Source organism: Aedes aegypti, chromosome 3 (genome assembly GCF_002204515.2).
Source record: "Aedes aegypti strain LVP_AGWG chromosome 3, AaegL5.0 Primary Assembly, whole genome shotgun sequence".
NCBI classification, from domain to species: Eukaryota; Metazoa; Arthropoda; class Insecta; order Diptera; family Culicidae; genus Aedes; species Aedes aegypti.
Genome location: NC_035109.1, coordinates 291,191,571 through 291,216,997, shown reverse-complemented (window position 1 = coordinate 291,216,997; position 25,427 = coordinate 291,191,571). Strand labels below are relative to the sequence as shown.

Below are 25,427 nucleotides of genomic sequence, written 5' to 3'. Positions count from 1 at the left end.
AAACTGAGGTATTGATAACTGTACAATACCTAATTGAGGTATGATACCAAAATATGGTATGCATAAGTTATTGCCGAGTTAATCTTTCCTCCTCGGGACCGGATGTATTTTCGTTTTCTGTGTGCTGGACCCAATACGACCCTAGAGCTCTTTGAAGGGTTGTAACTTTTTTTTAGTTTTTCGGCTTGTGAATTTTCAACACATTGATTTTTATTTTTTCAAATATCCTTGAAAATTATTTTCTAGAGAAAGTTTATTGATAAAAGTACGCTGTTTGTGTCTTAACTCCAAATTCCAACCCCGATAATTTCGTGAAATCCGAACGGATTTTTGGTTTTTCGATTATTTTGGCAAAGAAAAATTTTATTATCTATTGCAGGTTGCTTTGAAATATGGATTTTCGGTGCACTTCGTTGATCACACCTATATTCTTGCTCGGAGGTGGTTGCCGATAATCACGGTATACACAACAAGGTAGGCTACACCCACGTGTAAATAACGATTTTCAATAAAAACATGTGTCGTCATTCCTATCGCCAAGCATGGGGCTAGAAGGACAATAAAAGAAAGCAAGTTTTGCTTTCTCTTGTACTCCTTCGAGATTGCGATAGGACTGACGTCACTACAAATGACACTTTTCGGAGTATAATACCTTGTTTCTTTTTATCGTGCCGATAATCATTTAACAAATTTATTTTAAAACAAACTTTTTCAACAGAATTAATGAAAAAGATCGCATCACTGGTAACCTTTCTCGCCTTTTGGTGGTGGTGGAAGAATAAAAACCAAAACAAATTATCGAAAGAAAAAGGCAAAATTGGTAGCACGTGGCTTTTCATAACATTTCTCTTTGTCAAAATGCTGTCAGATAGCAAGTTTGCACTTTGCCGTCACACTTCTAAGTGTCACACTTTCAAAACGTGCTGTTCGATTTGGTGTGAATAGTGCAATCTATCTTCTATGTAAATAAAAATGGAGGGGTGTTCGTAACATACGAAATGACTTATGAACGGGTCAACGGATTTGAATGATTCTTTCTCCGTTTTGTTCGCCAAGGGTTCCGACGTATTTGTGTGTATTAAAATCCCAGGATATTATTATTGAAATATCGGAAACGTAGTATTTTTTTTGGAAAAACTAGTTTTATTACTCAACCCAACGTTTCGATGCAGATATGGTGTCTTCTTCAGGGGAAAAATGATACGTTCGCTTAGTGTCTAGGGTTCTAGGGGGTGTCGTATAATTTTTCCTCTGAAGAAGACGCCATAGCTGAGTCGAAACGTCGGGTTAAAAAATAAAACTCGTTTTTAACAAAAAAAAAAACTTCGTTGCCGATATACAGTCGAACTCTTAGCAGAATCACAGGATATTCACCGAGAAAGTTGGAAAAACGAGAGTCAATGGGACTATCATTTTGTATGGGACGTCCAAAGCCTACTTTATGGCAAGATGGAGTTTTCCGGGACCACTTTAATAAAACAAATATTAGAAAATTTAAAGGTGAGATAGTACGGCGTGGTGAGACGATTTTATAAAAGAAGGTTCAAAACTAACATTTTCTAAGACTAAGGACTCAAAAGTTCCATGGAAAATCATACATTCTTCAGTACAGATTTGCAAGAGTGAGAGGGCTGATCCATACATTTAAAAGTTTGTGTTTTTGCCGCACGTTAACGCAAGCTCAGAAAATGTTGCTTTAAGACGATGTTGGAGATTATGACGAGAAGAAAAAAAAATGATTCAAGGACTATACACTGCATGTCTGCCTAGTCTGCTTGTGTGCTTCGCAGCTCTGATAGTAGGCTGATGTTTTCGGTATAGTTACTAGTTAAGGTTCAACGCTCAAGAATCCATCATTCAATCATCAAAAATGAAAAACCAGTTTTTTCGTTCAAATTTAAAGGAATCCTGTTAAAAATCCATCATTGCAACCCAGATAGCAAATGCAATGCAAAGATAGAATATTTTGAACATTGATTAAATTTTGAGCATAAAAACTGGTTTTGAAAATTTGTAAAACGATGATGGTTATTTTTCTCTTCATCCAAGAGCAAAGGTGAACTCCGAACTGTTTTGATCTTGTATGGGATTTAAACTTTTAAAGTGAAACAGTTTGGAATCAACTTCTAAGAATGCACTAAAACTTTAAAAGCACAAATCTCGCGAAGAAAACATCCAACAACAGTGTACTTTTTATTTTGGCTTTGTGCACTAGCAAAAAGTTTAAAATAAGAAGATCAGAAACGATTGACAGCTATTTCTCCAGTTTAGTGCCTTTGAAAACGTGAGTAGGGTCACAATCGGCCATTTTGCCGGCCATCTTTGGATTCCGAGATGTATCACCTTAAACAAAATTTACGGAAGAGTGAAAGATTGTTGTGCAAATCCCCGTTCACCTTATTGATTGGTTTGAAACACTGCCACTGCTTATGAGTATTAAATATTTCAAACTCAAATATCTCAAGATTGAGTCTACACACCAAAAAAATCTTCGATTTACACGTAACGTAATATTAGCCTCAATCATGCAAAGCCATTTCTCATGTATTATTCAATGATAAAACCTATAAACACATCTATTATATACAACATTGTTACCAAAATCCTTAATATTGAACGCGAAACGTCTTCTCTCGAAGAATGTTGCATGCAAAACGGCTCGGTTTACATGTTTTTGACGCTGAAAGTTCAATCATAAATAATGCACATGGAATGACAAGCCGTCGATCCATCCATGTGCATTATTTTTGACAGAATATTCAGCGTAGAATCATGTAAACCGAGAATTCTTGTTTGCAATTTCACTTTCAAGATGCAAGAAAGCATGCAACATTGGCGAATGTTGGATGGAAGATCATGAAATGTTTCAGTTTCACTCAAGTTTGCAAGCATTATCGAATGCAATGAGACAGTTTACATTAATAATCGTTGAATGTTCAGTTGCAACTCGTTTTACATGATTATCATAAAAAATTACGTGCCATGTAAATTTGAGAATTTTTTACTGTGTAGTTAGAAGACTACACACCAAAAAATCTTAGATTTATACGTAACGCTATTTTAGTTTCAATCATGCAAAGCCATCTCTCATGTATTCTTCAATGATAAAACCTATAAACACATCTATTCTATCCAACATTGTTACCAAATTCCTTAATATTGAACGCGAAACGTGCTCTCTCAAAGAATGTTGCTTGCAAAACGGCTCGGTTTACATGATTTTCCCGCTGAAAATTAAATCATAAATAATGCACATGGAATGACATGCCGTCTAGATAAAAGAACGGTGCCTTCAGCAAAGTTATTACCTAGTTCAAGGACTACCCCTTGGTTAGCCTATTTTTAGGGATTGAACCAGGTCCGTCCCACTCGGGCTCAGATTGGGTACCACTTCTAGTACTGCATTTGGTCCCTCGGTAGAGCATAAAAAAAGTTTGATAGATCACAATGCACTTTTCACGGCATTCTAGATTACCTTAAGAGCCATAAAATTTTTGGCAACTGCAAGGGACATGGACATTGATTTGTCTTTGATTCAACTGCTAGGCGGCGCTTTGAGCATTACAAACTATGCACTAGTGATCTTTTATATGAGAGGTACGCGGAAGTAAAATGGAATGATTTGGCAACACACCAGCAGTGCTGAGTTTAATAATATTAATATTATAATATTATATTATTATAATTAATATTATAATATTTATAATAATATTGTAACACGAACATGACTTTCCTCATTTCTAAAAACTGTATTTTGTGTCGTTATAGATCTTTGAGCTACATTTCCAAACTAATAAACAGCAGAAAAAATCAACAGCAAAATATTGCATTGACATTGACAAAACTTTCAAAAGAGGAACATCTTTCATACGTTTGCTCTATGCAAATTAACTTTAACCAAAATATTTTCAAGCGAATTACATTACAGTGGGGACTCGATGGTTGGATGTTCGCTGGTTGAAAAAAATCCAACTAAAAAGCACTCGAATGTCAGGAGAAGATGTCAAATAAACTTTGACGTCTGACTACCGTCGCATTGAAATCTCCATATGGTCTAATCCACCGGTGTACTAAATTCACTCGGTCTGAGAATTGTGACACTTGAGCGGGGCACGCTCCCGTATGATCTCCACGTGATCTGGACCCGCTCTAGTGTCAAAATTCTTCCACCGAGTTGGTTTAGTACACCACTGGATAAGATCATATAGAACAAATGTGTATGTATATGTGCGTTTCGTGACGATTTGCGATCCGGATGCGTTAGTCTGGAGCATTTTCACCAGCTGTCAGTCGTTCCAACTAACGGGTCGGATTCGTTAGATGGAAGGCAGTCGTGTTCCAACCAGCGAATCCCCGCTGTACTCTTCAAGAAAAGCTCAAAACAAACATAACGCATGTTTGTTTGGCTCACACGTTGACAGCTCTTGCTGCTCGATGAACTGATTTACAATGACGTCACGCTACTCCTTCCACCGGGAAGAAAACCTTTAATGCGGGCCGTGTTTACAAAAAATGAACGATTTCGTTATGCATTCATCCACTTCGTGTTCATCCGGTGAACATTCGTTTTCCGGATGTCATTTTATGTAAACATTGCCCGCATTTAGAGCAGAAAAGAAAAAGAAAAACGAGGATAAAAGAAGGCCGTGGATAAGTCCATTGGCTCACACTTTGACATAAATATCAGCTTCCGCGAATCACTCTTATAAAGGATCACTACTATGCACCAACTGTACAGATAGGGTTTCATTCTACCGCCCCCCTGTGTGACTTACTTTGCCGGGCACTTATTTTCACTATGGAAAACTTTCGTACTTCTTCACTGAAGGATTTCATTCCAATCACACAGCGTAAAGGTTCTACAACTCACGAAATTTTATGAAATTTCCTCAACGACCGTGTAAAATTGAGAATGTAAACAAAGCTTAATCCATCGTACTGAGAAACAAAAAGTTGTGCGCATCGATGTGTGCGCGATGCTCGCCGTAAAAATACGGTTCCTTTGATTGTGTTGTTTTCGCTGCACTGTGAGTAAATGCCATAAATGTTCGGTCAAAAGGAGTTGTGTTCATAAGTTTGGGCTTAATTTTGATGACGAACAATGAATTTTAAAGGAAATTAGTATATTCCATCATGCTAAAGGAATGGAGGGAGAAACCCGTAGATCTGTATGTTCTAGTAAAACATTTGATCATAGCGTTGATATGTTTGACCACTCACTATATCACAGTGAGCCGTAAGTTGTGAGACGAATCTGGAAACTGATGGCGACAGAAATAAAAACGACACGACAGATTGAGAATACGGCAAGATACATTTTCTTTGCATTGATTCCAAAAAGAGATAAAGATTTATCAAAATCTTATTGTACAATGCTAAAGCCGTTTTGAGAAAGAATTGTTTGGCATTGGTTTGTATCAGTTTGTTATACTCTGAAAATTGCAGTTCTCACTGATCAATGCTTAATACGATGGATACTAGCACATCACCCTATATGCTTGTATCTCAAGATCCTGATCATTTAGAAGAACGATTTCTTCGACAAGTTTGTTCAGGTTGAAAATTGCTGTCAATTAAACATTTTGAATCCAATATGGCGGCCTACAAAAAAATGGCGACTTCCGGTTCATGAAAATTATTGTATTTCAAGATCCTGATCATTTAGAAGGATGATTTTTTCTACAAGTTTGTCCAGGTTGCAAAAGGCTTCCAATTGCACATTTTGGAATCCAAGATGGTGGCCTAGAAAACAAGATGGCGACTTCCGGGTAATGAAAATCTTTGGAAATCTACGCATAATGGGTTTATTATTTTTTTTTTATTTGTTTTTTTTTCAGAACGGGTTCTCTAAGTTTCTAATTTCCAACAACTAATCGATGTGTTACGTTCCTGTTACGCTTTCAATCATATGTTGTATGAATGACTGTCGTGAACCCAGAACGAGATCCAGAACTGATTGCGTCGTTGGCAAAGTTGTTCAGAAGCTCAAGAAATACCTTTGTACAAGTCCTGAGATTCCAAACTTTCCCAACTTGTCGGTGTAAGTGTTCATAAATCTTTTGTTTTGAGAATACTTCTATTATCGATACTGCAACACACTGTATAACTATTTTCTCATGTCTATCTCATACAGTGAAGAAAAACTAGTAGAAGAATGGTCAACTTGTTTTTTCTTACATGGGAAACTGCTTTTTTACATACTTTTGAACTAATGTGTCCAATTTGCCATCGATGTTTTTAATGATGGACTGAAAAATGTTACAATCAATAGATACATTCTCCGTGGCACTTACTATACTACGCTTCGCCACAAGGTTTTTTTTAAGCTAACTATTTGAATAGGGTATCTTTCCTCTAGATAGTTGAAGTTACAATTATAATTTGTCTAAAATTACAGCATTTCAACACACGTCAAGAAAAATTATTACATTAATTAGCTCTAAGGAAGCGTTTTGTAAAGGTTATCAACCAAACACCGATGTCTATTCTTCCAAATCTTTGTACCACGTCATCCATCACCAAACTATTTAATGCAGCTGTGAAAATGCAATTCAAGCAACTCGGCACTTCACATTTTCAGCAGAAGAATGACTCTCTCATGGATTGGTAAGCGGAACTCGATGATGTAAATCGATGTAGCATCTTCAAACGACAATCGAAATTAATACAGCATAAAGTCACTTCAGCTTGTACCTGGAAAAATATTTGTAAATCACAAAAAAAAATGTGAAACATATTTGATATTTCAAGGACCTGAACAAAGTCTGACATTATAATGTCCCTATAGGGTGACGTGCTAGTATCCATCGTATTAAGCTTTGATCAGTGAGAATCTGCAATTTTCACAGTATTACAGTGAAAGATGCTGATACAAACCGAAGCCAAACAATTCATTCCTAAATATATAGATCTACACACACCTCCCTCCATTTTTCCAGCATGATGAAATATATTAATTTCCTTTGCAATTCCTTGTTCGCCATCAAAATTCAACAAAAACAAATAAACACAATTCCTTTTGGCCGAACAATCATGGCAGCTGCTCACAGTGCAACGAAAACAACACAATCATAGGAACCGGTTTCTGCGTCGAACATCGCGTACATATTGATGCGCACAAGTTTTTTTTTGTTCAGTTTCAGTAAGACGGATTCAATTTTGTTTACATTCTCAATAATACGCGGTCTTTCAGGAAATTTCATAAAATTTCATGGATTACAGAAGTTTTACGGCGTGTGATTGGAATGAAATCCTTCAGTGAAGAAGTACGAAGGTTTTCCATAGTGAAAATAAGTGCCAGGTGAAGTGAGTCACACAGGGGGCAGAAAGAAACTTGTATCGTAAAGTAGTGTAGCTCAGTCGATCGCTAATCATTTGGCTCGGATCGTGTACGTCCATGTGATTTCGGTGAAAAAGTGCAAAGTGGATAATTGAACTGAAGTTATTTATCGAAATACAGTAGTTTTATTGCATTGTTGGTGTACAAGTGTACCAACCATAACAGCTTTCACAAAATTACACTTGTTCAATGAATCTATGTTTGATACGACGAATAATAGCGCTTACGACGAAGTAGATCGAAACCCTACTTCGTCAACAACGAAAAATTTTCCTTCCGCTATGCTTGCTTCGAGCAAACTATAAAAATTTATAGTGTAGGCAAGAAAAGTCAGAACGGAGTGATTCAAAATTTATGGCATGCTAGCGTAAAAAGCTGGGTATAAATATTAACAAGGAAAATGCAGTTGTTACCGAAAATGGCATCGCCGAATACGTTTCCCTTGTCAAAACTATCATAAGTATGTTTAATTGAGTAAGGGATGGTACACAAATTATGTCACGCTAAATTTCAACTTTTTCGACCCCCTCCCCCCCCCCTTTGTCACACCTTTTGTATGAGTCCTCCGAAAATTTCGACCGCCCTCCCTTGGAGCGTGACGTAATTTGTGCATGACCCCTAACATTAACGAATTACTGAAAAAAAAATGCAGATTTTCATTGAAAAATTGTTTACATTTAGGCTATTTTGTGGTTCAAGGTGTTTTTATTTTAAAAATAACACAACAAGTAATTGGCTTGTAAGAGTGTAGTCTTCATAATCGGCTCCAGGAGCCATAATTTATGTAAGTTGTTTACACTGCCGTTCTACGCATATTTTTCCCGCGGTACCCCATATCAACTGAATCAAAAACTCGCTTAAAACATATTTTGAACATGCTCAAATATTCCAGAAAACAAAATGCAGTATATAGCCTGGCACCATACTTTTTTTTAATATCAAATTTGCAATATTTGCGTTATGTCCCCCCACCCCTTCCTTCCCTATGTTAAGGTGAAACATCTTGGAGTCCAAAGATGGCCGGCAAAATGGCCGACTTGTATCCCTACTCACGTTTTCAAGGGCACAAAACTGGAGAAATAGTTGGCAAACGTTTCTGATCTTCTTATTTTAAGCTTTCCGCTAGTGCACAAAGCCAAAATAAAAAGTACATTGTTGTTGGATGCTTTCATCGCGAGATTTGTGCGTTTGAAGTTTCAGTGCAATCTTAAAAGTTGATTCCAAACTGTTTCACCTTAAGGAACAAAAAAAAATTGGTCAATGTTACCTCGGATATCGGTACAACTCTTTTGTTTTTAACGGAAATACTTCCGATTCATTGATGTATCTTCTCTATGAATAGGAGAGTCTTCAAATCACTAACGAAAGATTGTCATCTACTGCAGCGAATCTCATGGTTAAATATGTAGTTGGAAGATTTTTTTCATACATTTCGACAATTTTCTTCATACAAACGTAAAGCTCTTCTGACCCACCCTTAGAGTTGACGAATTCCGCTTAAACTTTCACAGTGGTTTCTGGGGGTCCGAATGAACTAATATGGGGGTGTAAGTTAAGAATTTTACAGTTAGATTTTTCCTATATAAAAATGGGCCACCTTACTCAAGAGCAACAACCATCATCATCATGCCATAGTCGGAATCGACCATCCATAATAGTGCACGACATCGACATCGAGTACGGGCACGGCGGCGATGGAAAACAGGTAGGTTGGCTGACTGGGCACCTCAAATCGATCGAAAACACTCGCTGCTCGCTCTCAGGCTTCGATGCGCGGTTTTTTTTTTAGCTGGAAAGAGGAAAGAAAAAAACCCAAAGTCTCCGGTGAGAATGATATCATCAAACGTGTATCAGTATGCAGCTCAGTGGCACATTACAGTCCGTTGTCGTTTCAAATAAATGAAGAACCTGTTACTTCGATTACACCGAAGTCCACCGTTTGATGACCAGTCAAAGACGAGACACTACTGTGGGGGAATTATACTGCTAGGATGTTCATTTGTGGTCAGCTGTAGGGTGCCGGTTCCAATGGTTGTAATGTACCAGTAGATTGGACTATGGAATAAAACGTACATTTTTTGATAAAAACGGCATGTGCTATTTTTGGTGGATAGATCGCCTCTAGTTTAGTCGATCTGCCAAATTTCAGCTTTTTATTTCATCAAAAAGTCATATAAATAATTAAGTTTACGTAAAAAAATTGCTCCCTTGCACCAATAGTTGCCGTCGTGTTCCAGTAGTAGATCAACGGATGGAAGCAGTTTTTAAAATGGATGTATAAAAATGAAGAACAGTCCCAGAGATGTTCTTAATGCTTCATTCGAAAGATATTAGTTGCTGTTCGAAGGGAAAAATGTTAAACCTGTGTAAAAATTTGCCTTTTTGTTTAAAATTCCTTGTATAATTCCCAAACGTCTACTACTGGAGCACTAGCGCAACTACTGGAACACGTGTACCAATAGTGGCTCAAGCGATTTTATGTTAAAAAATTAGTTTTATCACTCTTGTTATATTTTTTCCATATAGTAGAGGTTGACATCTTTCTGTTGACGCCAAAAGATCTCTGCTAAGGCTTTTCGTTATTTTGTTATGATTTTTTATAGCTTAGGTAGTCCACTAATGGCACCGGCACCCTACTTATTAGCAGAGGATACATTAACATCGAGAAAGGTGCGCCCAAAGAATCCACCCAAATGGGAGATAATTACATCATGTCATGCACAACAACGAACCGGGTTGTAGAAAGAATCTCAACTCGTGTCGACGACAGCCAATGGAGAGCTCGTGCTACCCAAATTAAAGGAACGGGAAAAATTATCATTGAGTAGATGAATCTGAACAGCACGAGACACTGGCATTGGAAGTGTTGATATCTAATTAGAGTTGAGGTGTCAAAATTTGTTCTGGGGAAATGTGCTTCTGCTCGTTCAATAATTGTCTGTTTAGTAAACCGCATGAGTGCAATAAAGGAATCAGAAACCGGAAATCTACGATTCTCGCATGATTCTCAATCAAACATGTTTGATAAATATGAATGACAATTGACTGATTGATAGTGATATTTTTGAATTACTTGGAGGACTGATTTGGAAGAAGTTAGAACTATTATTAAAAATTCAAATTGGAAAATGACAAGGTTGTACCAATTTTAAAACCGGACAAAAATCATGCAGATGCTTCCAGCTATCGTTCAATTAGCTTACACTTCTCCATCAGAAAACTTTTTGAAAGGGTCATATTGAATAAAATGATAGTACGCATCAACGAAAAATCCGACAAGGACATTCGACGACTCATCAAAATTTGCTGTCCTGTCAAACACACAAGGCTACGGTGGCGCTATCTATGCTTTCCATAGCGGCCGTTTTGGCTATTTTAATGATCCACTGTAAACTTAAAAAAAAACTTTAATTTTCCAACATACATTATTATAATAATCCAAAGTTATCTGTCAAATCGTAGACTTCAGATTAATTATCAGTACTTCAAGTCTCAAAGACTTCTTGTAAGAGTTAATGTCCCTCAAGGCAGCATTTTGGGGTTTATACAATATTTTCTCATCAGACTTATCTGAGTTACTTCGAAATACTGATTTGTGCATCACTTAGTCTATAGAAATAGTTGGATAAATTTCGTACGATAAGGGCTTTATTCTAGTGCCTATTCTGTTACGCATCAACAATTTGAAACACGCATTTGCTCAGAGTGTTTTGATAATGTTTTCCGCTGTATTGCATTTAAACGAACGATGTTGACGAACAACAGCATAAAATATAGACAACAAGAAAACCCTCATTGTTATCGAACTTTCCATTCCTTTCAGACTGATAAATCGATCAAACTCCTTTTCATAGCCGTAGCGTATCAATTTCATTCCCATAACGATGATGCATTTTGTTGTGTCTATGTTTTCAGCGCCGCGCATGCAGTTGTTCCCTATTCTTGAATTGGGCTGAATTCGTTGTTTTGATTATGCTTTTATTCATTCATGTTTATAACTGTAGATTCTATCCCCAACACACGGAAATCGAAAATAGGAAAAGACACGCATTGGTCGTTTTGCATACAAAAGAAAAAAAAGTCTTAGGATCTCTGGAGATCCGAATGACCTGAAATTTTCACCAAAGCTCAGAAATATGAATTTTACTCAGAAGAAAATTTTGTTCTACTTTTTTATCCTATTAAAATGAACAATTTTGGTTTTCTGTTCTAATTATATTCATTTAAAGGTTATTTCCAGTTCAACATTTGATGATGTGTATCAAAACCAGACATTTACGTTGAGCCAGAAGTCTGTTCATGAAAAATTGTGAATTTCCAGCAAAGCAAATTTCATTTTTTTTTTCAAACTTCGGTGAAAATTTCAGGTCAATCGAAATACTGGAAAATAGAGATTCAAGCCTCCAAACTTGATCATTTTGTGTCATTCTGACCAGTACTGTATCCTTGTTTGGTCGATTATCTTCACATTTGGGTATAACGCTTTTCTAAGGCAAAAATCTCTATTATTCGAAAAATATTGTAAAAATCATATTACTGACAGAGACAAATCTTCAGCCTTGTTGAATGACGATGACTTCAGCGTGCCACCTGACCAAAGAGATAAATTGCCAACTTCGCAGACTTCTCTTCCATTCTGCACGGCTCCATCGGAATGACAAGTGGTTTGTTAGGAGACAAATTGCTTAATAATGATTCAAAGACCCCACACCCGATGATGGCGCGCAAAACTCTTGCAGTGATTTGTGCTGCTGTTGTTGTTCGCTCTCGGGCTACTGGTGGCATTTTAATTCGCCAACAATGATTCCGACGCAATGTCGTCACACATGGGCCACTGTTGGTGTTCGAATGAATGCTAGAAATAAGAAACGTGACCCCACTATTGATTTTCTGCTTTTTTACATGCACGTATTTTGTAGAAAATTTCGCAGCCACAGTGGCCTTCGCACTGGGCAAAGGCCACTAGGTAGGGCATTACACTAGTAGCTCATCGTTTTGTTACTAACGACAGCTGACGACCACTCCCCAAAAGTAGGTTATTTAGATATTATCGTATAGATGATGTGACATGCTAATGTGCCATCATTCGAGGAAAAAAGGATAATTTAGATTAAGGTACACCGGGACAAGTTGAAACGTGGGGGATTTTTTAAGTCATGCTAAAAATGTTAGCAGGTTTTTCGTTTCTAAAAGTTGGAATCATTTGTTAACTCAATGTTACTGTAGTTAAATTTCTCATCCTCATAAAATTTCAGTATGAAACCTTGCCATTTCATCTTGCCCCGGTGTACCTTTACTTCTTTTTCACGTTTCAAATTTCAAACATTTTGGAACTTAACTAACTTTGATCGCCAACGGTTCAGAAAGATAATTGATATAATACAAACTACCCGTGTTTGCAAGATTGATTGATTGATTGATCAACTTTAACTCGAGACAAAGCCCATCATTCACTTTTACAATTTAAATATTCTATCTCACGGAGAAACAATTAAACTGAAAAAACATGTTTCATGAACCAAAATTTGAATTTTGGATTGTTTTGCCCTTCTCTATTAATCATTGTTTACAAAAAAAAAAGATTGCACCGACTCACCAATGATTGTCCGTGGAATAAGTCATTTTTTTAGTTTACTCGAGACCTTAATCTTAAAATCCTAAACTTGTAACCAGTCTCCCCATGAACAGAACAGATACCAGTGTACCACGCCAAACCAGATACATGTAGAGTAAAGTGGGGCAAAAGTTCGAGTGGGGTAAGAGTTTCTTTTTGAGATTTCTAGCTCAATTCAAAACAAATCTTATAAATGTCATGGTGGTTCGAATGCTATTCAAGTAAGAGACTTTCACTCCAAATATCATAAAAATCGATTGAGATTTGGAAAAGTTATGGCTATTTGTTGTTTTTCGACGTAAATATTGTAATTTTTGGTCAAACTTTCGTTGCATGGAACCAATTGAAGATAAAATCTTTTCCAATATTTTATGTAAGGGCGTTTCTAGGCCTATTATAAGGTTGCTTTAAATTAATTTAAATTTGTCGGATCGTTTGAAAATTGTCACCAAAATTTTACATATCCACTTTGTTTTGCGAAAAACTGCTATTTTTGAGTATATTACAATTAACCCGGTTTTGAGCAATTTTTTGATGAAAATTTTGTGTGTATTTTTCGGCAAACTTAAGTTTACGGCTGGTGTAAAGTATGCCTGTCATAAAAGGATCGAAATTTTGTGTTTTAGCCAGCGAACTTTTGCCCCACACTAGATTCGAACTCTTGCCCCACCGCTGGGGCAAAAGTTCGAATAAGACAATCAATTTTGAAACTGTTATGACTAAAAATGGGTAAATATTTTGAAACAAGTTTGTTCAGCAAAATTATAGCCAATATGTTGAAGGTTCACTGTATGGTATTTGTTTTGTTTTAACTGCTATTGTTTTCCTGGAAACTTTGATTATACCACTAAGGTCGAACTTTTGCCCCACCTTACTCTATACTTCGGTTAAAACTTAGGTTTAAATAATGGCCCAAAGCAGACAGATATAGAACGGTTGAAATCCACGAGAATAAATTTCTACGATCATATATGGAACTTCTTGGTACAAACCGCAAGACCCTTGAGGCTTGAATAAATTATTTACTTAAGTAGATCATCTAAGATCAATATTTTAGGCAACTTTATGAAAAAAAACAAGGATTTTACTACATCATACAAGCAAGACACGATAAGTACAAATTGATAAGCGTGGATTTCAACTGTTTTCTGAACCTCGGATGCAACCGAAGGTTTGCATCCAAAATTTGAACCGCGGTTGCAATCGAGGTACAAATGAAGTACAAGGAGAGTACGAAACCGCCTGCAACAACGTGTTTGGTATTCATTTAGGAAGATTGCTTGAAACTTCATCACCAGTAGTAGCTCCGTTTCACATGGGCTGTTACATTACAAGTAGCATCATAAAAATAATAAGGCATCTTAGATGACGTATCAGCGCATCGATGTCTTCAGAGAATTTGTATGGAATGTTTCTATACACGCTAATATTAAAGTACCCATTAAATGGGTTGCTTGTACCCATTTTTATAGCCAGTATGAAGTTGTCAGAAAAAGGGTATTTTACTTTGACATAAAAAAGGGTACTTTAACCTCTTTATGAAGTATCCTAACTGGTAACAAAAAAGGGTATTTAGTATACATGATACTTTTCAAGGCAACAGCGCCATTTTTTGATTTTAGTTTTTTGTCTCTCGGAGTTAGTGAGAAAAATATTAAAATGATTCTTCGACACGTAAGTAATATTACACATTTATACATTTTCTGGTTAGTTGATCCTTACAAAAATTGCTTTTCTCGTTACAGCTTTTGAACGACCGCAAGGATAATTAGCTGCTGCGATTCCAGCGAAAGTTGCGGAGATTTCATCATTCTACGCGACATCCGATTTCCGGAAAGATGTTTGGCAGCAATTTGCGTCCCAGACGGACGTGAATAAAATCTTGAAATATAATCGATGATAAAATGTGACGAATGAAAACAATACGTAAAGAGTGTTTAATTTTTGATTTTATTTTCATGTTAAGCTCTTCAAATTCCTTAACCTCAATCTGAAGCATCGCTAGTGAAAAAAGAGGTTTTAGTACCCATTTTAATTCTAGAGTCCAAGAGTGAAAAATACCCATTATTTGAAGTTCGAAGCGAATACTGTTTAATGAGTAAACCGACTTTACTCTTTTTATGAGTTAAGCCACTTTAGTTGGAAATGGGTACCATTGTACCCATACTTTCATGGTAGCGTGTAGGCAAATGTTTTAAAATTTCACTATTTCGCACGTTAAAATTACTATTTTAAATATATTTGTCAGAACAATAAGAAGCTTAAAACTTGAAAAATATGTGTTCTGTACCTCGATACTTCTTCAACTTGGTGGTCTCTTCAATTTAGAAAAAAAAACATACCCGTTAAATCCTTCACAACACTGATAATCAAACATGCCACCTCTGGATTGACAATCCAAATCCTTGCTCATTGAGCTAACCGGAGATCCATTACAATCTACTCTCACGAGACCATACAAAAATCTAATGTTTTGGTTCACTATGATGGAACCGAAATCATATTTCCAATCAGTTTCTGTTCTTTAACGCGATATTCTTGAAGTCGAAGAAACCTTCATTATTGATCTGCAGGTTTCAAATATTAAACTATGCTTACTTTTTAGCGTATTTTCTCCAACTCTTAACTTTGATTAAAATCTGCAATCCATTCACTCATTAGCGAGTGCACTGAACATTCACTTTTCAGATCACATCTGCTGCAGAGTGCATTTCACTCACTTTCGCCTGCTTTGTTGTCATAACCCACCTCACAACAATGATATCTATTCGAAGTGGACGTAATCTCTCGTTATCTCGTTTGTTCGTTCGATCACCAGCCAATTGTTCATTCGATTTTTTGTTTACTCTTTTACTTTTCTTTTCGGTTTAGGACATTGATTACGTTTTTGGCGAATGTTTCGCTCTTCGTTAGCGAACCAATACAACACTAATCACCGATTTATCAGCACTCGCAAATCAGCATGCCTTCTGATAGATTTTGTTTTGCTAATTAGCTTAAGTGAACCACCAGTATCGATCGAAAGTGGATTTTATTCAAATCACTCGGGCTGGTTCACCATGTAATGCGAAAAAAATCGAAATCGGCGCAATTTTTGACACATTTGTACGAAAACACACCGCTTCCAAACAGACACTTTACTGTTTATCGAACGTTACCAACGCAACGACGCGAAACGTGCTACTAAATAAAACGCGACCAAAAAGCTCACCTGAGTAGGTACTGAGCCAGCCCGGTCAAAAACGAGACCGCTGCCGTCGTTGCCCCGCGATTTGCCGCCGCGAGAATTCAAACTTCCTTTCCCCTTTGCTGGTTTGGGGACTTCGATTCGAAGCGGCAATAAGCAATGGCGTAGGCACAGGAGGAGGGGCAGGGGGCCAGGGAGGCCAGAATGTTTCATGATTTTGAACATGAAATGTTTTGATTTTCCAGTCTACATTGTACACGTGCTTAAAACATGTGTTGAATCGAAAGCTAAGAATTAATCTAAATGTAAATGAAAACGGAATGGTATTTGTATGTCACAAGTTATCTTGAGAACAGGTCAACGGATATGCAAAATTCTTTCACTATTGCATTTATTCCATATAAAGTTCGTTCAGAAATTCCACCTGGATTTCTTCCAAATATCATATCAGGAGTTCCTCTAGAAATTCCATCAGGATTTCTTCTAGATATTTCATAAGGAGTGCCTCCAGCGATTCCATAAGGAGTTCCATCAGGAATATCATAAGCAATGCCTTCAAGGATTGCATCAGTAGTTCCTATGAGGATTCAATCAAGAGTTTTCCAGAGAATCCAACAGAAATTCCTTCAGAGATTCCACCTGGAATTCTTCAAGAAATTATATCAGGAGTTCCTCAAGAAATTGCATCAGAATTTATTTTAGGGATTATATAGAGAGTTCCTCTAGGGATTCCATCAGGAGTTCTTTCCGGTATTAAATCTGGAATTCATTGATTATCTTTTTAACAGTAGTTCCTGTAGGGATTCCATTACGAGGAATTACATCAGAGGTTCTACTACGGATTACATCAGGAGTTCTTTTAGAGATTTCACCAGGAGCTCTTCAAGGGATTCCATCACGAGTTTCTTTAGAAAATTTCAAGTAAATTCCGCTAAGAATTCTATCAAGAGTTCCTCCAGAGATTTCATCAGGAGTTGCCACAGGGATTTCTGCACATCCGCGTGAAAGGACGCTTAGATAACGTGCCATATAAAAAGGGGTCTTACCGGTTGGAGTTGTCAAACGAGAAAGAGGGTGTCGCTGGGCCCTCGTCGATCTTATGTCGAGCGTCTGTCGATTAGAGATTCCACCTGGAATTCCAACAGGGGTTCTTTAAGAAGCTTATCTAGAGATCATATCAGGAGCTTCTCTAAGAATTCCAGAAGGATTTCTTTGAGGGATTTATAAGGAGTTCCTCAAGGAGTTCCTGTATGGATCCCGGCAGTAGTTCATATAGAGATTCAGTCAGGAGTTCCTTCCGATATTCTATTAGAAGTTCCTCCTAATAGGGATTACAGCAGGAGTTTCTCTAGAGATTCTATCAGAAGTTCTTCTAGGAATTTTAACAGGAGCTATTCCAGGGATTCCATTTGGAGTTCTTTCAGAAGTTCTACCTGGAATTTTTACAGAAATTCTATCGAGAGTTTCCCTACGGGTTTAATCAGCAGTTCCTTCATCTTTTACATCTAAACTTATAAATGTTCACCCACGCGATACACCCAAAACAAAGTATCACATTTTTTCAGAGTCCAATCTTTATCAGAAATTCCTCAACGGAATTCAAAAAAAAATCCGAAGCGTACACAAGGATTTTTTTTTTTTTTCAGAAAAACCATCAATATTTCCGTGAGAAAATCTACTAGGAATTCTGCTAAGGATCGAACTAAAAATTCTTCCTGATGGTCCCTTGGATCGCAGTTGCACTGGATTTGTATTCTGTAACTCCATACCTCACTAACTCGATGGTCCCTTCAATATCGAGTTAGGGAGAGTTGACTGTATAACTAAATTTCAAAAGGTTGTTCCTCCTTGGGATTCCACTGATATTTACTCAGATTATTGAATAAAGCATTTCTCTGAATGCCATCAGATTTAATTCCTAAAGTAACACCTGGAAAATTCTATTGGGAATTTTTCAGAAAAAATCATAGAGCGATTTCTTAAGAACTTTTTGGAGGAATAACCGAAGAAATCACTGGAAAAATTCCCAGAGAATTCTGGGAGAAACTTCTAAATATATCTCCGGAAAAACTTTTGAAGCAATCTCTGAAGCAGTTCCTAAAGGATTGTCTTAGGTTATTCGTGGTGGATTCCTTGGAAAAAGTCCTGAAATATATACTGGAAGGAACTCCGTAGGAATTGATGGATAAATTCTTTCAGGAATCCTCGGAGGAATTTCTAGTCGACTCTTGAAGTAATTCGTGAAGCATCCCCAGGACGAATACCTTGTAGGGTTCCTTCAGGGATATTGCAATTTCAGAGATAACTTTCCGTTCTGCGGTTGAACAGAAAGCTACCGCAGCTGTCACATTACTGATTTTGACAAAGCATCATCGATCGGCTGCTATGATACCTTGGAAACCATGCTGATGATTGTTGTTTTCCGTTGTTTTTCCAAAGCTGTGATCTCTACTAGCATACTTTGATTAGATTGTTTCGTTCAATGATACAATGATTCTCAAGTCTGCGGTAAAACTTTGACAGCTGCGGTAGAACTCGGCGGCTACCGCAGAACGGAAAATTTTCGAATAGAAACGCAATATCATGAGATATCTTTCAATAAAACACTGGATGAATTTACAAAATAATTTAATGAAGATTCCCTAGAAGATTCCGGGGATAACCTGAAGGAATCTCTTTAAAAAATGCAAGCGGAATCTCTAAATGAATTCCTGGAGGAATTCTGTGGATGAAGTTTTAGTACATTCTTCTGCAGTATTTCTTGTGGAATCTCTGAAGGCTTGGAGAAATTCTTAAATAAATCTCTAGAGTATTTTTTGGTGGAATTCTTGAAGCAAAGGAAGAATTACTGGAAAAAATCCTCGTGGAATCGCTAAAGAGATTACTGGTGGAATTTGAAGAGGAATCCTGGAAGCCCTGGAAAAAGTCTTGGTGAAATCCCTGGGATAATTTCTGGTGATGAATATCTTGAGGAATCCCTGGAGAAGTTCGTTTTGTGATTCCTGGAGTAATGCGTGATGGAATCCTTGCAACTACACAGCCAAAAATTCTCAAATTTACATGGCACGTAATTCTTTATGATAATCATGTAAAACGAGTTGCAACTGAACATTCAACGATAATTAATGTAAACTGTCTCATTGCATTCGATAATGCTTGCAAACTTGAGTGAAACTGAAACATTTTATGATCTTCCATCCAACATTCGCCAATATTGCATACTTTCTTGCATCTTGAAAGTGAAATTGCAAACAAGATGGCTCAGTTTACATGATTCCACGCTGAATATTCTGCTAAAAATAATGCACATGGATGGATCGACGGCTTGTCATTCCATGTGCATTATTTATGATTGAATTATAGGCGTGAAAATCATGTAAACCGTGCCGTTTTGCATGCAACATTCTTCGAGAGAAGACGTTTCGCGTTCAATATTAAGGATTTTGGTAACAATGTTGTATATAATAGATGTGCTTATAGGTTTTATCATTGAATAATACATGAGAAATGGCTTTGCATGATTGAGGCTAATATTACGTTACGTGTAGATCTAAGATTTTTTTGGTGTGTAACTCCCAGAGGAATTTCTTATGGAATCTATGAAGGAATTGTTATAGAAATCTCTGGAGGAATTCGTGGAGGCAGCCTTGGAGTAAGCCCTGGAGAGTTACTCAATAAATCACTTGAGGATTGATCTTTGAAGGAATCAGTGGAATTCTGATTAATTTGGAGAGGAACATTTGAAAGAATTCCTGAAGATTTTTTCCCCGGAGGAATTTCTGGTTGAATCCATAGATAAATTTCTAGAGAAAATTCCTGGAAGAATCGCAGGAAGAATTGCTGGTGGAATTCCTTGTAATCCCTGGAAAAGCTCCAAAGAAGAATTACTAGAGTAAACTACTATAATATTCTGGATAGAATGTTTGGAGAAAATTCCATAGCTATTTCATCGATATAGGAATAGGCTGTGCACAACACTAGTAGCACACATGTTATAATTGAGGCAAACTAACTCTTATATGACCAGATTTGGTCATATAAGAGTTATTCTGCCTCAATTATAACATGTGTGTTACTCGGGAATAATCCCCGACATTTAAAAGTTTTGACGGTATACTTCATGCTAATTATAACTGTCAAATCTCATCAATATCCATTTCTTCTGGTACTTAGATTTGAAAAGTTCTGCTCTTTTTTACTTCGATTATTGCCCAAAAATCGCAGAAATATTCCTCCTACAGCCACAGAACTTGTCAACATAACAATCCTATATCGACTAGAGTTACCCACGGTATACACAACAATGTAAGCTATTCCCACGTGTAAACAACGCTTTCCCATCAAAACATGTGTCGTCATTCCTATCGTCAAGCATAAGGCCTTGAGGATAGTAAAGGTGAGCAGGCCTTGCTTTCTTTTGCACTCGTTCGAGTTTGCAATTGGAATGACGTCACTGCCAAATGTCATTTTTCGGAGAATAATACCTTGTGTTTTTTTACCGTTTTTCATTCAAAGCATGCGAAGAAATATAGTGTTGCTGCAACGAACTTTGACAGTCGGTCAAACGATTGCATCAACATAAATCGGTTTGACTAGCTTGGGGGTGGAGTCAATGTTGGTCAAACCGTCTCAACTTATGTGGGCTGCATAAGGGTAACTCAAAATTACTGTAGAAAAATACTCTACATCCCACACTCACAACATGTGACACTATTGATTCAGAAAATTCATGCACCCAACATAAGCTATTTGAGGGGATTCACGCTTTTAAACAAAAGTGAGGAGAGCCACATGAGTTTCGCGAAATTCGAGCCTACTACTATTATCATTTTCAGCCCTGGTTTAAATAGCGTTTCCCATAGATATGTGCAAAATTCCAAAACAACAAATTTAGGGGAGTGTAATCCAAATATTGTTGTAATTTAATCATTATGGGCACAGCAATTTGAAACAAAACGTGAAAATCACAAAAACAGTTGCTAAAATTCATGCAACTATGAATTTTCAGACTGTGATTATTGCAAAAGACATTACATTGGGGCCGTCCATTAATTACAGAGCGTAACAAAAATGACATTTTTGCGTGTCTTAAGGATCCAATTATACGTCTCAAGGGGTCGTTCAATCTGATGCTATTCTAAGAAATGTTCCAGCACGTCACAATTTTTAGCTGCAGGTCATCAAAGTTGTATGAAACACTGGTTTCATTGATGTTTACATGAAATTTTAAGTATGATCTTTTGCGATCTAATCTTAAGAGCATGCAAAATATGATTAACTTGTATTTCAGATATAATTTAGGTGAAATTGCATGATCAAATTTAGACAAAATAGATTTTTTCAACATGCTTCCAGTCTGCATATAAAATTCTTCGTTTCTCTTATATGGCAAAATACGAAACTTTTCTAAACCATCAAAAAATATCTATTCAGCATCGAAGTGTTATGAACTTTGTTCATGAGTATTGTTATAAACATGAAGTTTAAACTCTGTGACAAATTAAGCAAACAAATTGTCATACAAGATGGCAAATTTGCATGCAAGTTGGCTGAAATAGTCAACAGCCAATATCTCAAAAACTAGGCGTGCTATGATATTTTCGAAAACAGCAAAGGATTCATCAATCCTTATTTAAGAAAATAGCGGTAATTTGGTGTTTGAGTCAAAAAAAATGTTCCACAGTGTTACGTAAGATAATTTTGACGGGTTTTGACGCATCTCATTGTAAGATTTTTGAATGGAAAAAATAAACATAAAACTTCCCCTATAAACCCCTTGCATTAATAATGGTATACAATTTTGTTTTCCCCTACCTCGGCCCCAGAAAAAATCCTAACTACGCCACTGGCACTAAGCCGCAACCGCCTCCGCACTTTTCATTTCTTGTGGGCACTGCGACACTGCTGCTGCACAACAATTACCAATAGGGAGCGGGTTCGTTTCTCACTTGAATTCTTACCGACGGGTACTGGGGCACTTGTTAGTTATTTCTTCCAACGCACGCCCGTTACACAAAAGGTGAGAAACTGTTCACATTTTTCACTATTTTCTACCGATTTATAATGAATTCCACTTTGACACACAAGTGCACTAAACAAACGCTAAACACCTTGGAAACCGAGAAGAACACTTTGCTGCACCACGCTGATTGCCGCTAACCTACTGCGATGCAATTAACTGGGTCACGTTCTCCACGTTCTTCAGCTATCCGTGAAGTTCGTTACAAATCACGGTGATCCAAAATATGAATTGAGTAATGAGCTCCCACCGGTTTATGGTTTTTACCCAAATAAAAAAAAATGCGACATATCATACCGCGGAGCCCGACCGACTACCACCACAAGGAATCAATCTCAATCGCACTGAATTCGCGGCGGCGACGACGACGACAACGACGATTACATGGCTCATTGATCAACAACAACCCTTACACCAACAACCGTTTGCCATATTGTATAAAGAGCTAGGTACCTACACCTTTTAGGAGCTGTTTGCTCCATACATTGAGGTAGCGCTCAGGTGGTGTCCCCCCGGGCTTCCAGCGAATACAGTGAAGTCCTCAACAGTCGTAGATCCTTCAACTCGGCAACTTTAACCCGGCTATCGTGAAGAATTTCCCTTTATGCAAATTCTTTTTAATTCCCCATTATGCAAATTCTTTTCTTTCTGGAGTATGCTCTTCTTCGCAATATCTATCTAGCAAGAATCTACTGTACACGGGTATGAGAGTAAGTAGAATTCTCGATTACTTTTTCAAATCGACTTAAGTAACTTCCATACGGTTTTGAGAAAATTAATTCATAAGAATCATAACCTGTCTTCTAAAACTGTTTTAAAATGAATCACCTTGTTAACATTTTTTTCGACGTGCACATTGCTTAAATTTTGCATACAATGAGCTCGTGTTCAAAAACTATGGATTTCCTATTATTTCACACAAGAATTTTATGACAAAATTATACGCCGTTTTATTCAGTTACTTGCGACGTTTTTCTACTAGTTTATAATCGACTCAAGTAGTGTTTTGTTTTGATTCGTGGTTAAGTCACTTTGTCTTTCCATACAGCGGGGCGGCGAAAGTAGTGGTTAGGTTGCGAAAGTTGAAAATCTTACTTTCGTCGTTTTGTAAATCCGGAAATTAAACGTTCTAAAAGTGAATAATTTAGTTGGTTCTGAGCGAAACGTGTAGAATTTCGTCTGCGAAACACGTAGGATCGATAAAGTAAGTTTGTATACTTTTTTGACTTGAGTCTGTATGAATAAGTTTTCGAGAATTGTTGTTACGAGCTCTCGCGATCAGAATCGTCGCAGCGCTCGCAACAAACCGAACGGTGGCGGTTCGGTTGTTAAAACCACCCCTTGCACGTTACTATGGAGCTATGATAGTTACAAAAAGGGTAATTTTATCTAGCAAGAATCTACTGTACACGGGTATGAGAGTAAGTAGAATTCTCGATTACTTTTTCAAATCGACTTAAGTAACTTCCATACGGTTTTGAGAAAATTAATTCATAAGAATCATAACCTGTCTTCTAAAACTGTTTTAAAATGAATCACCTTGTTAACATTTTTTTCGACGTGCACATTGCTTAAATTTTGCATACAATGAGCTCGTGTTCAAAAACTATGGATTTCCTATTATTTCACACAAGAATTTTATGACAAAATTATACGCCGTTTTATTCAGTTACTTGCGACGTTTTTCTACTAGTTTATAATCGACTCAAGTAGTGTTTTGTTTTGATTCGTGGTTAAGTCACTTTGTCTTTCCATACAGCGGGGCGGCGAAAGTAGTGGTTAGGTTGCGAAAGTTGAAAATCTTACTTTCGTCGTTTTGTAAATCCGGAAATTAAACGTTCTAAAAGTGAATAATTTAGTTGGTTCTGAGCGAAACGTGTAGAATTTCGTCTGCGAAACACGTAGGATCGATAAAGTAAGTTTGTATACTTTTTTGACTTGAGTCTGTATGAATAAGTTTTCGAGAATTGTTGTTACGAGCTCTCGCGATCAGAATCGTCGCAGCGCTCGCAACAAACCCAACGGAGGAGGTTCGGTTGATAAAACCACCCCTTGCACGTTACTATGGAGCTATGATGGTTACAAAAAGGGTAATTTTGAGCTAGGAAGCGATGGGACATATTCCGGCGATACTTGAATTGTCTGTTAGGTTTACAGTTTTGCTATATAACATCGGATTTGGACGAACAAATCCCTCAAGAGGTCCTCTGAAGATTTCACCTGGAATTCACCTTAGAACTCTTCCAAGAACTGCTATAGATACTTCTCTGAAAGCTCCTACAAGATTTTCACTAGAAACATAGTCAGGGATTCTTATGACAAGGCCTTGATAAATTCGTCAACAAATTTTCATTTGTTCCAACAAGGTTTTTTCCCTGGAATTGTTCAAACATTTCTTGATTGTTTTTTAGAAACTCGTTCGAAGGAATTTCTAACACACTGAAACCTCCATTTACGTAAAAGGTACTCAAAACCTCTCAGTATTCTTTTCCTTCCTCACGAATGTTGTCAAAAATGAAGAGAGCTGCATCTATCCAATCGGAGTACTTTGGGCCAATAAGCCAAATTTGGGTAAATGCAACTTTTCTTATGTTTGGGTTTATGTTTATGGAACTAAATTTTGTCTTAAATCAACCTAAAATTGAGTGTATTTATTTAACAGAATTAAAGGCAAACTACCTTGGAAATTTTTCCAAAATTAAGTAATTGGGCTCAACTATGGAATTCGTTGAAACAACCCAAAATTGAGTTGAAACCCGTCTCTGTGTACGTAAATGGAACCATTCTTCTTCTTCCTGACGTAACGTCCCAACTGGGACATACCCAGCTGTCCAGCGTAGTGTTCTCATGAGCGCTTCTACAATGACTAACTAAGAGCTTTCTTTGACAGTTGACCAATTTTTCATGTGTATATCGTGTGGCAGGTATGAAGATACTCTATGTCCTGGGAAGTCGAGAACATTTCCAATCCCAAATGATCCTCGACCGGTGGGATTTGAATCCACGACTCTCAGCTTGGTCTTGCTGAATAGCTATACGCGTTTACCGCTACGGCTATATGGGCCACTAGTGGACCTATTAGGTAATTAGAATTTGTGTTACAAAAATAGAGTTGTCATCTTCGACTCTCAATTTGTATGAAATTTTGTAAACTGAATTCACATATACTTAGTGAGGGAAACATCCCTTCATATCCACCAAGTTAGTATCATCAAAGACGTCTCTGGTATCATGATGCTAGTTTGACATTTTCTTATAGACACTGTGT

General features: G+C 37.1%; 1 protein-coding gene across 8 annotated transcripts in view; it reads right to left on the bottom strand.

The window, feature by feature from the left end:
- Positions 1 to 22,494, bottom strand: part of LOC5578976 (putative uncharacterized protein DDB_G0277255) — a 296,522-nt gene extending 274,028 nt beyond the window's left edge. For 2 of the 8 annotated variants that reach the window (XM_021848808.1, XM_021848814.1), the window contains exons 1-2: positions 21,955 to 22,494; positions 9,066 to 9,128 (exon numbers count right to left, since the gene is read on the bottom strand). The gene's annotated coding sequence lies outside the window, so the exon portion shown is untranslated. Of the gene's footprint in view, positions 1 to 8,936; positions 9,129 to 15,551; positions 16,096 to 21,954 lie in introns of those variants that run through there. The other 6 variants (XM_021848812.1, XM_021848815.1, XM_021848810.1 and 3 more) reach the window with 5 other exon arrangements.
- Positions 22,495 to 25,427: the final 2,933 nt, after the last annotated feature.